The sequence below is a fragment of the Papio anubis genome, chromosome 7 (assembly GCF_008728515.1).
Source record: "Papio anubis isolate 15944 chromosome 7, Panubis1.0, whole genome shotgun sequence".
NCBI classification, from domain to species: Eukaryota; Metazoa; Chordata; class Mammalia; order Primates; family Cercopithecidae; genus Papio; species Papio anubis.
The window spans coordinates 111,769,485-111,782,787 of record NC_044982.1 but is presented as its reverse complement, the minus strand read 5'-3'; the positions used below and the strand labels follow the sequence as shown (position 1 = coordinate 111,782,787).

At 38.5% G+C, this 13,303-nt stretch overlaps 1 protein-coding gene across 8 annotated transcripts in view; it reads right to left on the bottom strand.

Annotated features, from left to right (window-relative positions):
* PEAK1 (pseudopodium enriched atypical kinase 1) overlaps window positions 1-13,303 on the bottom strand; it is a 305,281-nt gene that overhangs the window by 143,149 nt on the left and 148,829 nt on the right. Inside the window, exon 1 of one of the 8 annotated variants that reach the window (XM_031668450.1) lies at window positions 11,479-12,667. The exons of the other annotated variants lie outside the window; for them this stretch is intronic. The gene's annotated coding sequence lies outside the window, so the exon portion shown is untranslated. Of the gene's footprint in view, window positions 1-11,478; window positions 12,668-13,303 lie in introns of those variants that run through there. 8 annotated transcript variants of the gene reach the window in all.

The window sequence follows — 13,303 nt, the reverse complement described above, 5'->3', positions numbered from 1 at the left end:
CTCCTGGATTCATTGATTTTTTGGAGGGTTTTTTGTGTCTCTATCTCCTTCAGTTCTGCTCTGATCTTAGTTATTTCTAGCCTTCTGCTAGCTTTCGAATGTGTTTGCTCTTGCTTCTCTAATTCTTTTAATTGCGATGTTAGAGTGTCAATTTTAGATCTTTCCTGCTTTCTCTTGTGGGCATTTAGTGCTATAAATTTCCCTCTACACACTGCTTTAAATGTGTCCCAGAGATTCTGGTATGTTGTATCTTTGTTCTCATTGGTTTCAAAGAACATCTTTATTTCTGCCTTCATTTCGTGATGTACCCAGTAGTCATTCAGGAGCAGGTTGTTCAGTTTCCATGTAGTTGAGCGTTTTTGATTGAGTTTCTTAGTCCTGAGTTCTAGTTTGATTGCACTGTGGTCTGAGAGACAGTTTGTTATAATTTCTGTTCTTGTACATTTGCTGAAGAGTGCTTTACTTCCAATTATGTGGTCAATTTTGGAGTAAGTGCGATGTGGTGCTGAGAAGAATGTATATTCTGTTGATTTGGGGTGGAGAGTTCTATAGATGTCTATTAGGTCTGCTTGCTGCAGAGATGAGTTCAATTCCTGGATATCCTTGTTAACTTTCTGTCTCGTTGATCTGTCTAATGTTGACAGTGGAGTGTTGAAGTCTCCCATTATTATTGTATGGGAGTCTAAGTCTCTTTGTAAGTCTCTAAGGACTTGCTTTATGAATCTGGGTGCTCCTGTATTGGGTGCATATATATTTAGGATAGTTAGTTCTTCCTGTTGAATTGATCCCTTTGCCATTATGTAATGGCCTTCTTTGTCTCTTTTGATCTTTCTTGGTTTACAGTCTATTTTATCAGAGACTAGGATTGCAACCCCTGCTTTCTTTTGTTCTCCATTTGCTTGGTAAATCTTCCTCCATCCCTTTATTTTGAGCCTATGTATGTCTCTGCGTGTGAGATGGGTCTCCTGAATACAGCAGACTGATGGGTCTTGACTCTTTATCCAGTTTGCCAGTCTGTCTTTTAATTGGAGCATTTAGTCCATTTACATTTAAGGTTAATATTGTTATGTGTGAACTTGATCCTGCCATTATGATATTAACTGGTTATTTTGCTCGTTAGTTGATGCAGTTTCTTCCTAGCCTCGATGGTCTTTACATTTTGGCACGTTTTTGCAATGGCTGGTACCGGTTGTTCCTTTCCATGTTGAGTGCTTCCTTCAGGGTCTCTTGTAAGGCAGGCCTAGTGGTGACAAAATCTCTAAGCATTTGCTTATCTGTGAAGGATTTTATTTCTCCTTCACTTATGAAACTTAGTTTGGCTGGATATGAAATTCTAGGTTGAAAATTCTTTTCTTTAAGAATGTTGAATATTGGCCCCCACTCTCTTCTGGCTTGTAGAGTTTCTGCCGAGAGATCTGCTGTTAGTCTGATGGGCTTCCCTTTGTGGGTAACCCGACCTTTCTCTCTGGCTGCCCTTAAGATTTTTTCCTTCATTTCAACTTTGGTGAATCTGGCAATTATGTGTCTTGGAGTTGCTCTTCTCGAGGAGTATCTTTGTGGCGTTCTCTGTATTTCCTGGATTTGAATGTTGGCCTGCCCTACTAGGTTGGGGAAGTTCGCCTGGATGATATCCTGAAGAGTGTTTTCCAACTTGGTTCCATTTTCCCCCTCACTTTCAGGCACCCCAATCAGACGTAGATTTGGTCTTTTTACATAATCCCATACTTCTTGCAGGCTTTGTTCATTTCTTTTTCTTCTTTTTTCTTTTGGTTTCTCTTCTCGCTTCATTTCATTCATTTGATCCTCAATCGCTGATACTCTTTCTTCCAGTTGATCGAGTCGGTTACTGAAGCTTGTGCATTTGTCACGTATTTCTCGTGTCATGGTTTTCATCTCTTTCATTTCGTTTATGACCTTCTCTGCATTAATTACTCTAGCCATCAATTCTTCCACTTTTTTTTCAAGATTTTTAGTTTCTTTGCGCTGGGTACGTAATTCCTCCTTTAGCTCTGAGAAGTTTGATGGACTGAAGCCTTCTTCTCTCATCTCGTCAAAGTCATTCTCCGTCCAGCTTTGATCCGTTGCTGGCGATGAGCTGCGCTCCTTTCCCGGGGGAGATGCGCTCTTATTTTTTGAATTTCCAGCTTTTCTGCCCTGCTTTTTCCCCATCTTTGTGGTTTTATCTGCCTCTGGTCTTTGATGATGGTGACGTACTGATGGGGTTTTGGTGTAGGTGTCCTTCCTGTTTGATAGTTTTCCTTCTAACGGTCAGGACCCTCAGCTGTAGGTCTGTTGGAGATTGCTTGAGGTCCACTCCAGACCCTGTTTGCCTGGGTATCAGCAGCAGAGGCTGCAGAAGATAGAATATTGCTGAACAGCAAGTATACCTGTCTGATTCTTGCTTTGGAGGCTTCCTTTCAGGGGTGTACTCCACCCTGTGAGGTGTGGGGTGTCAGACTGCTCCTAGTGGGGGATGTCTCCCAGTTAGGCTACTCAGGGGTCAGGGACCCACTTGAGCAGGCAGTCTGTCCCTTCTCAGATCTCAACCTCCGTGTTGGGAGATCCACTGCTCTCTTCAAAGCTGTCAGATAGAGTCGTTTGCATCTGCAGAGGTTTCTGCTGCTTTTGTTGTTATCTGTGCCCTGTCCCCAGAGGTGAAGTCTACAGAGACAGGCAGGTTTCCTTGAGCTGCTGTGAGCTCCACCCAGTTGGAGCTTCCCAGCGGCTTTGTTTACCTACTTAAGCCTCAGCAATGGTGGGCGCCCCTCCCCCAGCCTCGCTGCTGCCTTGCAGACTGCTGTGCTAGCAATGAGGGAGGCTCCGTGGGCGTGGGACCCTCCTGGCCAGGTGTGGGATATTATCTCCAGGTGTGCCTGTTTGCTTAAAGCGCAGTATTGGGGTGGGAGTTACCCGATTTGCCAGGTGTTGTGTGTCTCAGTTCCCCTGTAGGAAAAGGGATTCCCTTTCCCCTTGCGCTTCCCAGGTGAGGCCATGCCTCACCCTGCTTCAGCTCTCGCTGGTCGGGCTGCAGCAGCTGACCAGCACCGATTGTCTGGCACTCCCTAGTGAGATGAACCCAGTACCTCAGTTGAAAATGCAGAAATCACCGGTCTTCTGTGTTGCTCGCGCTGGGAGTTGGAGACTGGAGCTGTTCCTATTCGGCCATCTTGCTCCGCTAACTCAACACTATATAATCTTTCAAAGCCCCACAGGCTAAAATTTGTGTGATCTTATTTACTTTGCTATTTAACTTAATAGTAGGGAATAGTTTCAGGTAAAAAAAAAAAAAAAAACATCATATTGAATGGAAATACAATGGTCTACCAGGAATCTGACAGCATACTGAGGAGATTTTTAAATTATAAAGTAGGGGTTGTCAAGCCTTTACCCACAGTTCAAATCCAACCTGCCACCTCCTTATATATGGCTTGCTAGGTGAAAATAATTTTTACATTTTTAAAGAGTTGAAAAAAATCAAAAGGAGAATATTTTGAGACATAAAAACTAGATGAAATTCAAATTTCATGGTCTATAAATAAAATTTTATCAGAACACAGCCAGCTCATTTGTTTATATATTGTCTACGACTGATTTTTTACCATAAAGGCAAAATTAAGTAGTTGTTACAGGAACTAAATGCCTACAAAGTCCAAAATATACATTATTTGGCCCTTTACAGATAACATTTGCCAAATTTCTACCACAAACTATATTCCACATGGCTATTCTCTAAAATTTTAGAATTCCTATTTTTAAAGACTAGATCAAATGATTTATTTTGGTCCTTACACTCTGATAATGCTATTCCTTCATATTTCTAATCAATGTTAATAATTTTATATTTAAAATTAGTATCTCATAATAGAGACAATTTTCATATTCTCAAGAAATCAATTTTCCTGATTCATAAAATTTATTAAGTATGATATATCCTTTTCTTCTGATCAGTTTCTGATTTAGAGTTTGTAATGGGCTCTCTGATTTGAAAAATAAATAATAGTTCCCATAGCAGACACAGTTCATTTATAACAATACTGAGAAAAAGTACATCAATGCATAAGTGTTAAGAAACAATTTCCTGGGAGCTTCTGAATTCTGCAAAGGTGTTAGCATTAAAACCTATTCTAGAATGATTCAACTTCTGCTTCTGACCATGAGAGAGTAAACAGTGCCAGGACAATCCTCTCACCATAAACAATTAGAATACAGCATAAAATACTGGAAAGGACTATTTTCAGACACAGGTAGTGCAGTACTATGATCCCTAAGAAAACAGAAATAAGGGGAGTCCTACCATCAACTCAGGCTCTCAGCCAGAAAGAAATTTACCACTTCAGTACCAGGAGGAAGAACTTAAACAGAGCCTGGCAATCTTGTTTACTTGGAGAGATAGAAAAAAGTGCAAGGAGGCCAAGAAGGCTAGAATTTATGGGGCAGAATTCCAGAGAAGAGGGAGACAGCTAAAGTAATCTGAACAAGGGTTCTCCTGAGCATTTAGCTGATAAAAACGTTACATGAAGTAGGGCAAAAATTTTTTTTTGAGACCAGAGGAGAACATCTAAGGAAAAAATGTTACCAGAGAGTTGCAATACAAAGATTCTCAGAGCTGACACAGGACCAAGAATTTAACAAGCTCCCTTCAGCAAGAAGGGAGAAACCCAAATATACAAAGCAATCAGCAGGGACCCCAGAAGGGCCAAACCACTGAGATAGGGGCCCTAGTATAAAGGCTACTCTAGATATGCCTGAAAGGAGTGTTTAAGCCTAGAACTGAACAAATTAATCTGTACTTAACAAAAATGCTTTCCGGGAATGAGTCCAACATTCTTTAAAGATACACAACGAGATTAAGGATTCAAGTATTTAAATTCATAAATATTTATCATTTAATTAAAAAGTTACTGGACATAGTAAGAATCAGGGAAATGTGGCCCATAACCAGAAAAATATCAGTCAATAGAAAGAAACCCAGAAATGATAGAAATGATAGAATTGGCAGGCAAAGACATTAAAAGGGCTGTAATGACTATGCCCTATATTCAAAGACATAAATGAAAAAAGGAATATAGTAGAGAGAGAAATAGAGGATTTTCAAAAAGAACCGAAAAATAACTTCTAGAGATAAAATATATATAGAGAAATGAATATTTCACTAGATAGAAAAGCAGTAGTTTATACACAGAAGAAAAAGAAGGTAGTGAATTTGAAAACACAGCAATATAATTTACCAAAAACGGTCAGAGAGAAAAAAAATGACTGTGAGACAATGGAAGAATACTGTTGTAAAGGTCTTAATTATATAAGAAATAGTATAATATTATGTAATGGTAGATTATAATAAGTTAAAGAGGCATATATAATTATAAAGGAATCAGTAAAATAAGTAGAACAAAGCCAATAAGGAAATGACTGAGCCAATAGTGGAGGTTAGATAGAATGCCAAAGCATACTTAATTCAAAGGAAGGGTTAATAGAAAACAAATAGAAAGATGGTAGATTTAAACTCAATCACATTAGCAACACATTAAATGTAAATCATATAAATATTTCAATTAAAAGACATAAAAAAGTAAGAACCAAACCTATGCCGTCTATAAGAGTCTCACACTAAAAACAAGAAAATAAGTTAAAAGTAAAAGGATAATGAGTCAGGCATCGTGGCGGGTGCCTGTAATCCCAGCTACTCGGGAGGCTGAGGCACGAGAATCACTTGACCTGGGATGCGGAGGTTGTAGTGAGCTGAGATCATGCCATTGCACTCCAGCCTCGGTCAACAAGAGCAAAACTCTGTCTCAAAAAAGAAAAAAATAAATAAGAAGTAAAAGGACAGAAGATATGCCATGCAAACTGAAATCTTAAGAAAGCTGGAAGAGCTGTAATTATACCAGACAATTATACTAAATTAAAAAAGATATATATTATCAGAGATACTGAGGGACATTTCATAATGATCAAGGGGTAAATTCATTAGAAGACAGAACAATTCTAAATGTGTATGCACACAATGCTAGACCTACAAAATACACAAAGCAAAAACTGACAGAACTGAAGGGAGAAACAAACAATAACAGTTGGAGACATCAACATTCTCTCATTAACTGAAAGAATAAATATGATGACAAAAGTGCAGCAAGGATAAAGAAGACTTAAGCAGCACTCTCAACTGAATTGCAATCTATAAAATATTCCAATCGACAAAAGCAAAATATAAATTTTTACAATGCCCATGAAACATTTGCCAAGACAGACTATGCACCTATTGATAAATAAGTCTTACAAATTAAAAGAATTGAAACTATACACAGTGCCTTATCACAATGGAATTAGAATTCAATAAGTGAAAGATATCTAGAAAATTCCCAAATATTTAGAAATCAAGTAGGGGCCAGGCACGGTGCCTCACGCCTGTAACCCCAGCACTTTGGGAGTCCGAGATGGGCGGATCACCTGAGGTCAGGAGTTCAAGACCAGCCTGGCCAACATGGAGAAACCCCATCTCTACTAAAAATAAAAAATTGGCCGGTGTGGTGGCGCATGCCTGTAATCCCAGCTACTTGGGAGGATGAGGTAGGAGAGTTGCTTGAACCCAGGAGGCGGAGGTTGCGGTGAGCCGAGATCATGCCACTGCACTCCAGCCTGGGCAACAAGAGCGAAACTCGGTCTCAAAAAAAAAAAAAATAAAAAGAAATCAAGCACTATATTTCTAAAATAATCTATGGACAAAATAAGAAATTATGAGAGAAATTAGAAAATATTTTGAGCTAAATGAAAACTCAACATATAAAAGTTTGTAAAATGCCGTTAAAAAGGTGTTTTGAGGAAATTTATAGTTTTCTATTCCTTTATTAGGGAAGAAAAGGTCTAAACTCAGTTATCTAACCTCACACCACAGGAAGCCAGAAAAAAGGAGGAAATTAAGCCAAAGTAAATACAGAGTAACAAAATAACAAAGAAGGGAAATTAAAAAAAAAAAAAAAGATACCTGAAAAATAGAGAAAAATCAATGCAACCAAAAACTGTTCTTTGAGAGAAAATTAATGAAATTAGTAAACTTGTAGGTAGACTGAACAAGAGAAGAAACAGAAAATCACCAATATTAGGAATAAAAGGAGAGACTGTCACTAAAGAATCTACAGACATTAAAAAAAAAGACTACTATAAATGATTTTATGCCAAGACGTTTGACAACTAAGATAAAATGGACAAATTCCTTAAAAGACACAGATTACCAACAATGACTTAAGAGGTAATCTGAAATCTACGAAACAAATACTACAACTGTTAAATAATTTTAGCAAGATTGCAGAATAGAAAGTCAATACACAAATATCTATTTTATTTCTATAGCAACAAGCAGAAATTTAAAAAATTCAAGTACCATTTATAATAACATTAAAAACATGAAATATTAAATTTATCAAAGAATTAGAATTTGTAAAACCGTCCCACAAAGAAAACTCCGGGCCAGGCGCGGTGGCTCACGCCTGTAATCCCAGCACTTTGGGAGTCCAACGCAGGCAGATCAGGAGGTCAGGAGTTAGAGACCAGCCTGACCAACTTGGTGAAACCCTGTCTCTACTAAAAATACAAAAATTAGCTGGGTGTGGTGGTGCACACCTGCAATCCCAGATATTCAGGAGGCTGAGGCAGGAGAATCACTTGAACCTGGGAGGCAGAGGTTGCAATGAGCCGGGATTGCGCCAGTGCACTCCAGCCTGGGCGATAGAACGAGACTCCATCTCAAAAAAAAAGGAAAAAGAAAGAAAACTCTAGCTCCCAAAAGATTTGTTGGTGAATTCTATCAAACATGTAAATGAAAAATACCAATCCCACATATATTCTTCCAGAGAGTAGAGAAGGAAACACTTCCAAACTGACGTTATAATAAACAGTATTGGATTGATTCTAAAACTAGAAAAAAAATTCAAAAAAGAACCCTAAACCACACATCAACATCCCTCATAAACACAGATACCAAAAAAAAAAAAAAAATCCTTAAAAATAGCAAATCAAATTCAGCAATATATAAAAAAGAACACAAGGTTGATTTTACATCTCAAACAAATTAATGTAACCATTGTATTAGTCCATTCTTGCATTGCTATAAAGAACTACCTGAGACTGAGTAATATATGAAGAAAAGAGGTTTAATTGACTTGCAGTTCCACATGCTGTACAGGAAGCATGGCTGGGTAGGCCTCAGGAAACTTACAATCACGGCAGAAGATGAAGAGGAAGCAGGCACATCCTCACATGGCAGAGCAGAAGAGCAAGAGAGAAGGAGGAAGTGCTACACACTTTTAAATAATCAGATCTCGTGAGAACTCACTATCACGAGAACAGCAAGTGGAGAAGTCAGTCCCCATGATCCACTCACCTCCTACCAGGCCGCTCCTCCAACAGTGTTGGAGCATTACAATTTGACAAACTGGAGGATTACAATTTGACGTGAGATTTGGGTGGGGACACAGAGTCAAACCATATCAGCCATATTAACAGAATCAAAGAGAAAACCAACATTTTCATTTCAACAAATAAAGATAAAAAAGCATTTAACAAATTTCAATACTCATTCATAACAAAAACTTCGGGAAATGCAGAATAGAAAAGAACTTCATTAATTTTAAAAAGGGCATCTGTAAAATATACATAGCCAACATCATACTTAGTGAAAAATCAAATGATTTTCTCCTAACATTGGGAACCAGGCAAAGATGTTCACTTCTGTTCAACATTACAATGGAGGTCATAACTAGTGTAATGAGACAACAGAAAAATAATGAAAAGCATAAAGATGGGAAAGAAAGAGGTTAAAATGTCTTTATTTGCAGAAGACATGATTATATGCTAGAAAATCCTAAGGAAACCTACAAAAGAAATACCACAGCTCTTGAGTGATTTTAGCAAGATCACAAATTAGAAAGTCAACATACAAATATCTGTTCTATTTCTATATCTAACAACAAGTAAAAACGTTAAATACCATTGATAATAGCATTAAAAAACATGAAATACTTGAGTTTAACAAATTATGAATCTAACAAAATATGAGAAATGCTTATAAAATGCTATCTTAAAAAAACACTGCTAAGACAAATCAAACAAAACTGAAATAAATGAATATATCAGGTTAACGGATTGGAAGACTCAACATTATTAATGTGGCAATTCTTCCCAAATTAGGTCTACAGATTCAATCTGACACCAATCAAAATCCTAGGTTTTAATCATAGAAACATACAAGCTGGTTCTAAAATATATACGGTATTTGTCTTTCTGTGCCTGGCTTATTTCTCTTAACAGAATGTCCTCCAGTTCCATCTATGTTATTACAAATGAGAGGATTTCATTCTTTTTTATGGTTGAATAATATGCCATTGGGCATATGTAGCACATTTTCTTTATCCATTAATCTACTGATGGACACTTAACGTTAAGTGAAATGTGCCAGCCACAGAAAGTCAAATATTGCATGTTCTCACTGTTACATGACAGTTTAAAAAACTGATCTCAAGGAAGTAGACAGGAGAATGATGGTTACCAGATGCTTGGAAGGGTAGTGGAGGGTGGAGGATGGATGGTTGGTTAATGAGTGTAAAAATATAGTTAGAGGCTGGGTGCGGTGGTTCACGCCTGTAATCCCAGCACTTTGGGAGGCCAAGATGGGTGGATCACTTGAGGTCAGGAGTTCAAGACCAGCCTGGCCAACATGATGAAACCCGGTCTCCATTAAAAACAGAAAAATTAGCCAGGCATGGTGGCGCATGCCTGTAATCCCAGCTACTCGGGAGGCTGAGGCAGAGGTTGCAGTGAACCAATATCACGCCACTGCCTAGCCTGGGCAATAGAATGAAACTCCATCTCAAAAAAATTTTTTTTAAACTCCAAAATATAGTTAGATAGTAAAAGTAAGATCTAGTGTTTGGTAGCACAAAAGGGAGACTATAGTGAACAATAATTTAATGTATATTTCAACATAACTATAGGAGTAGATTCAGAATGCTACCCACACAAAAAAAATGATAAATGTTTTGAGTTGATGGAGATACCAATTACCCTGATTTGATCATTACACAATGTATGCTCGTATCAAAATATCACATGTACCCCAGAAATATGTACAACTATTGTGTATGCATAATAATTTTTTAAAATGTATATGAAAACCCAAATGAAAAACTAATTTTGAAAATAAAGAATGAAGTATGAATACTTCTAATAACTGATCTCTAGATTTATAACTAAGCTAGAGCAATTGAGATAGTTTGATCACGGCCTGCAGATAAACATACAAATGGAACATAATAGAGAATACAAAAATAGACCTACAAATATATGCTACATTGATTTTCAACAAAAGTGTCAAGCTAATTCAATATAGGAAGATAATATTTTCAACAAATGGTGTAGAATAGGATATTTACCTGGCATGAAAATGAACTCTCCCTTTACCTCACACCATACATATAAACTCAAAATGCATCATAAATCTAAGAGTGAAACTACAAAACATCAAGAAAAAAAAAAAGGAAATGATGTTATGACCTAAGGATAAAGAGAAACCATAAAAACACAAAACAGAACTCACCTCATAAACTGTAATTTATAAAAATTAAAAACTTCTGCTGTTTTAAAAACAGAATTAGAAAAATTAAGTGGCCAGTAAGCACAAGAAACAATTAAAACCATAAGATACCACTTCATACACATAGAAAAGATAAATTTAGAAAGACTGACAATTTCAAATATTAGCAAGAATGTCGAGCTGTGCTGTCTATGTCAGTAGCTACTGTATTGGATGATGCAAATATAGAAAATTTTTTATTACTGCAGAAAGTTCTATAGGACGACAATGATGTAGAGTATCTGAAATGCTCATAAATTGCTGCTAGGAATGGAAAATTTTATCAACATTTTTAAAAAGTTCGGCAGCTTCTTCCAAAGTTTAAAATCAAATTTAAAAACTTACCAAAGAACCAAATAGTTTCACTCCTAAGTATTCACTCCACAGAGTTGGCATCATCAGAGGCCTAGTAGGAAGCTGAAACTCCCACCCCTGCCCACAACAGGTGCCTCCTACCAAGTGTCACCGGAGGATGATTAGGACCCTGAACTTATTCCTCTACCTGACAGTAATGAGGCAACATCCTTTCCCCCTGCCAGTATACTATCAAAAGAGACCTGCCAAAACAGAAGACTTAAATGAAATGCAAAATCTCATGACATAATGTCCAAAATGTCTAGGTTTTGATTGAAAACCATTTGCCATATCAAGAATCAGGAAAATCATAACTTGAATGAGAAAAGACAATCAATGGATACCAACACCAAGATAACAGACATAAGAATTATCTTACAAGGGAGGAAAAATGGCAGATAGGGGTCAGGACTAACTTCAGCTCCCAGTTGGATGGATACAGTAGCATGTGGAGACTCACATCATGAACTTCTGTTCCAACAACTACCGCAGGAACATACCAGGAAAGCCGAGATAATCCACAGACCCTTTGAAGGAGCTGGATTGCTGCTGTAGGCTCTGTGGGACAGCCAAGGAACTGTGAGTCAGCTAGTTTTCTCAGTGGGGAGGCTTATAGCCTGGGACAAAGTTCTCAGCCCTCCTCACTGGCTGCCTGGAAATCAACTCCATGTTGTTGGTTGGGGGGCACAGTGGGAGTGGGACCAGCCTTTTGGGTTGTAGGCTGCATGGGAGCTGTGTGAGGACTCTGGCTGCAGGCATTTTCTACTTCCCTGGCAACCTGTGTGATGCAGCAGAGGCAGCCATAATCTTCCTGGGAACATAATTGCATTGGCCTGGGAAACACGCCCCCATCCTCTATAGCAGCCACATCAATTCCTGCCCAAGGAGAGTCTGAGCTCAGACACACCTAACCCTGTCCACATCTGATGGTCCTGCTGGTAGCTGAAGACCAAGGATATACCCTCTTGAGAGGTCTATGGCCCCAACCTCCACCTCATCCTCCCTATACTACCACAGTTCATATGTTCTTTAAAGCACCACCTCCTATCTGGAGGCCAACCAACACAAAAGCAGCTCGGGTAACAAAAATACAACCAGGAACCCTCACAGTATCCACTTCATGCCCCTGCTACCTCCACCAGATCAGGTGTTGGTATCCATGGCTGAGAGACCTGAAGACAGATCACATCATAAGACTCTGCAGATACTCCCCAGTACCAGTCCAGAGCCTGAGGGCTCTGCTGGATGGCTAGATGCAGAAGAGAAACAACAATCACTTCAGTTCAGCTCTCAGAAATTCCCGTCCCTATGGGAAAGGGAAGAGCACCACATGAAGGGAGCAACCTGTGGGACAAAAGAATCTGAACAGCAGCCTTTGAGTCCCAGATCTTCCCTTTGATACAGTCTACCCGAATAAGAAGGAACCAGAAAAACAATTTTGGCAATAGACAAAACAAGGTTCTTTAACACCCCCAAGAGATCACACTAGCTCACCAACAATGGCTCCAAACCAGGAAAAACAATCTCTGAATTGCCAGAAAAAGAATTCAGAAAGTCAACTATTAAGCCAATTGAGTAGGCATCAGAGAAAGGTCAAATCCAAGAAATCAAAAAAAGATACAGGATATGAATGGAAAAATCTCCAGTGCAATAGATAGCATAAATAAAAACTAATCACAACTTCTGGAAATGAAGGGCACACTTAGAGAATTGCAAAATGCACTGGAATGTCTCAGAAATAGAATTGAACAAGTAGAAGAAAGAACTTCAAGTCTGAAGACAAGGCTTTTGAATTAACCCAATCTGATAAAGACAAAGAAGAAAAAAGAATTTTTAAAAAATGAACAAGCCAGGCACAGTGGCTCATGCCTATAATCCCAGCATTCTGGGAGGCCGAGGAGGGAAGATCACTTGATGTCAGGAGTTTGAGACCAGTCTGGCCAACATGGTGAAACCCCGTCTCTACTAAAATACAAAAATTAGCTGGGTGTGGCGGTGTGTGCCTGTAATCCTAGCTATGTGGGAGGTTGAGGTAGGAGAATCACTTGAACCTGGGAGGCGGAGGATGCAGTGAGCCCAGATTGCACCACTGCATTTCAGTCTGGATGACAGAGCAAGACTTCATCTCAAAAAAACAAAAACAACAACAACAACAACAAAAAACTTCCAAGAAGTTTGACATTATATTAAATGATCAAATTTAAGAATAACTGGTGTTTCTGAGGAAGAAGAGAAATCTAAAAGTTTGGAAAACATGTTTGAGAGAATAATTGAAGGAAACTTTCTTGGCCTTGCTAGGGATCTAGACATCCAAATACAAAAAGC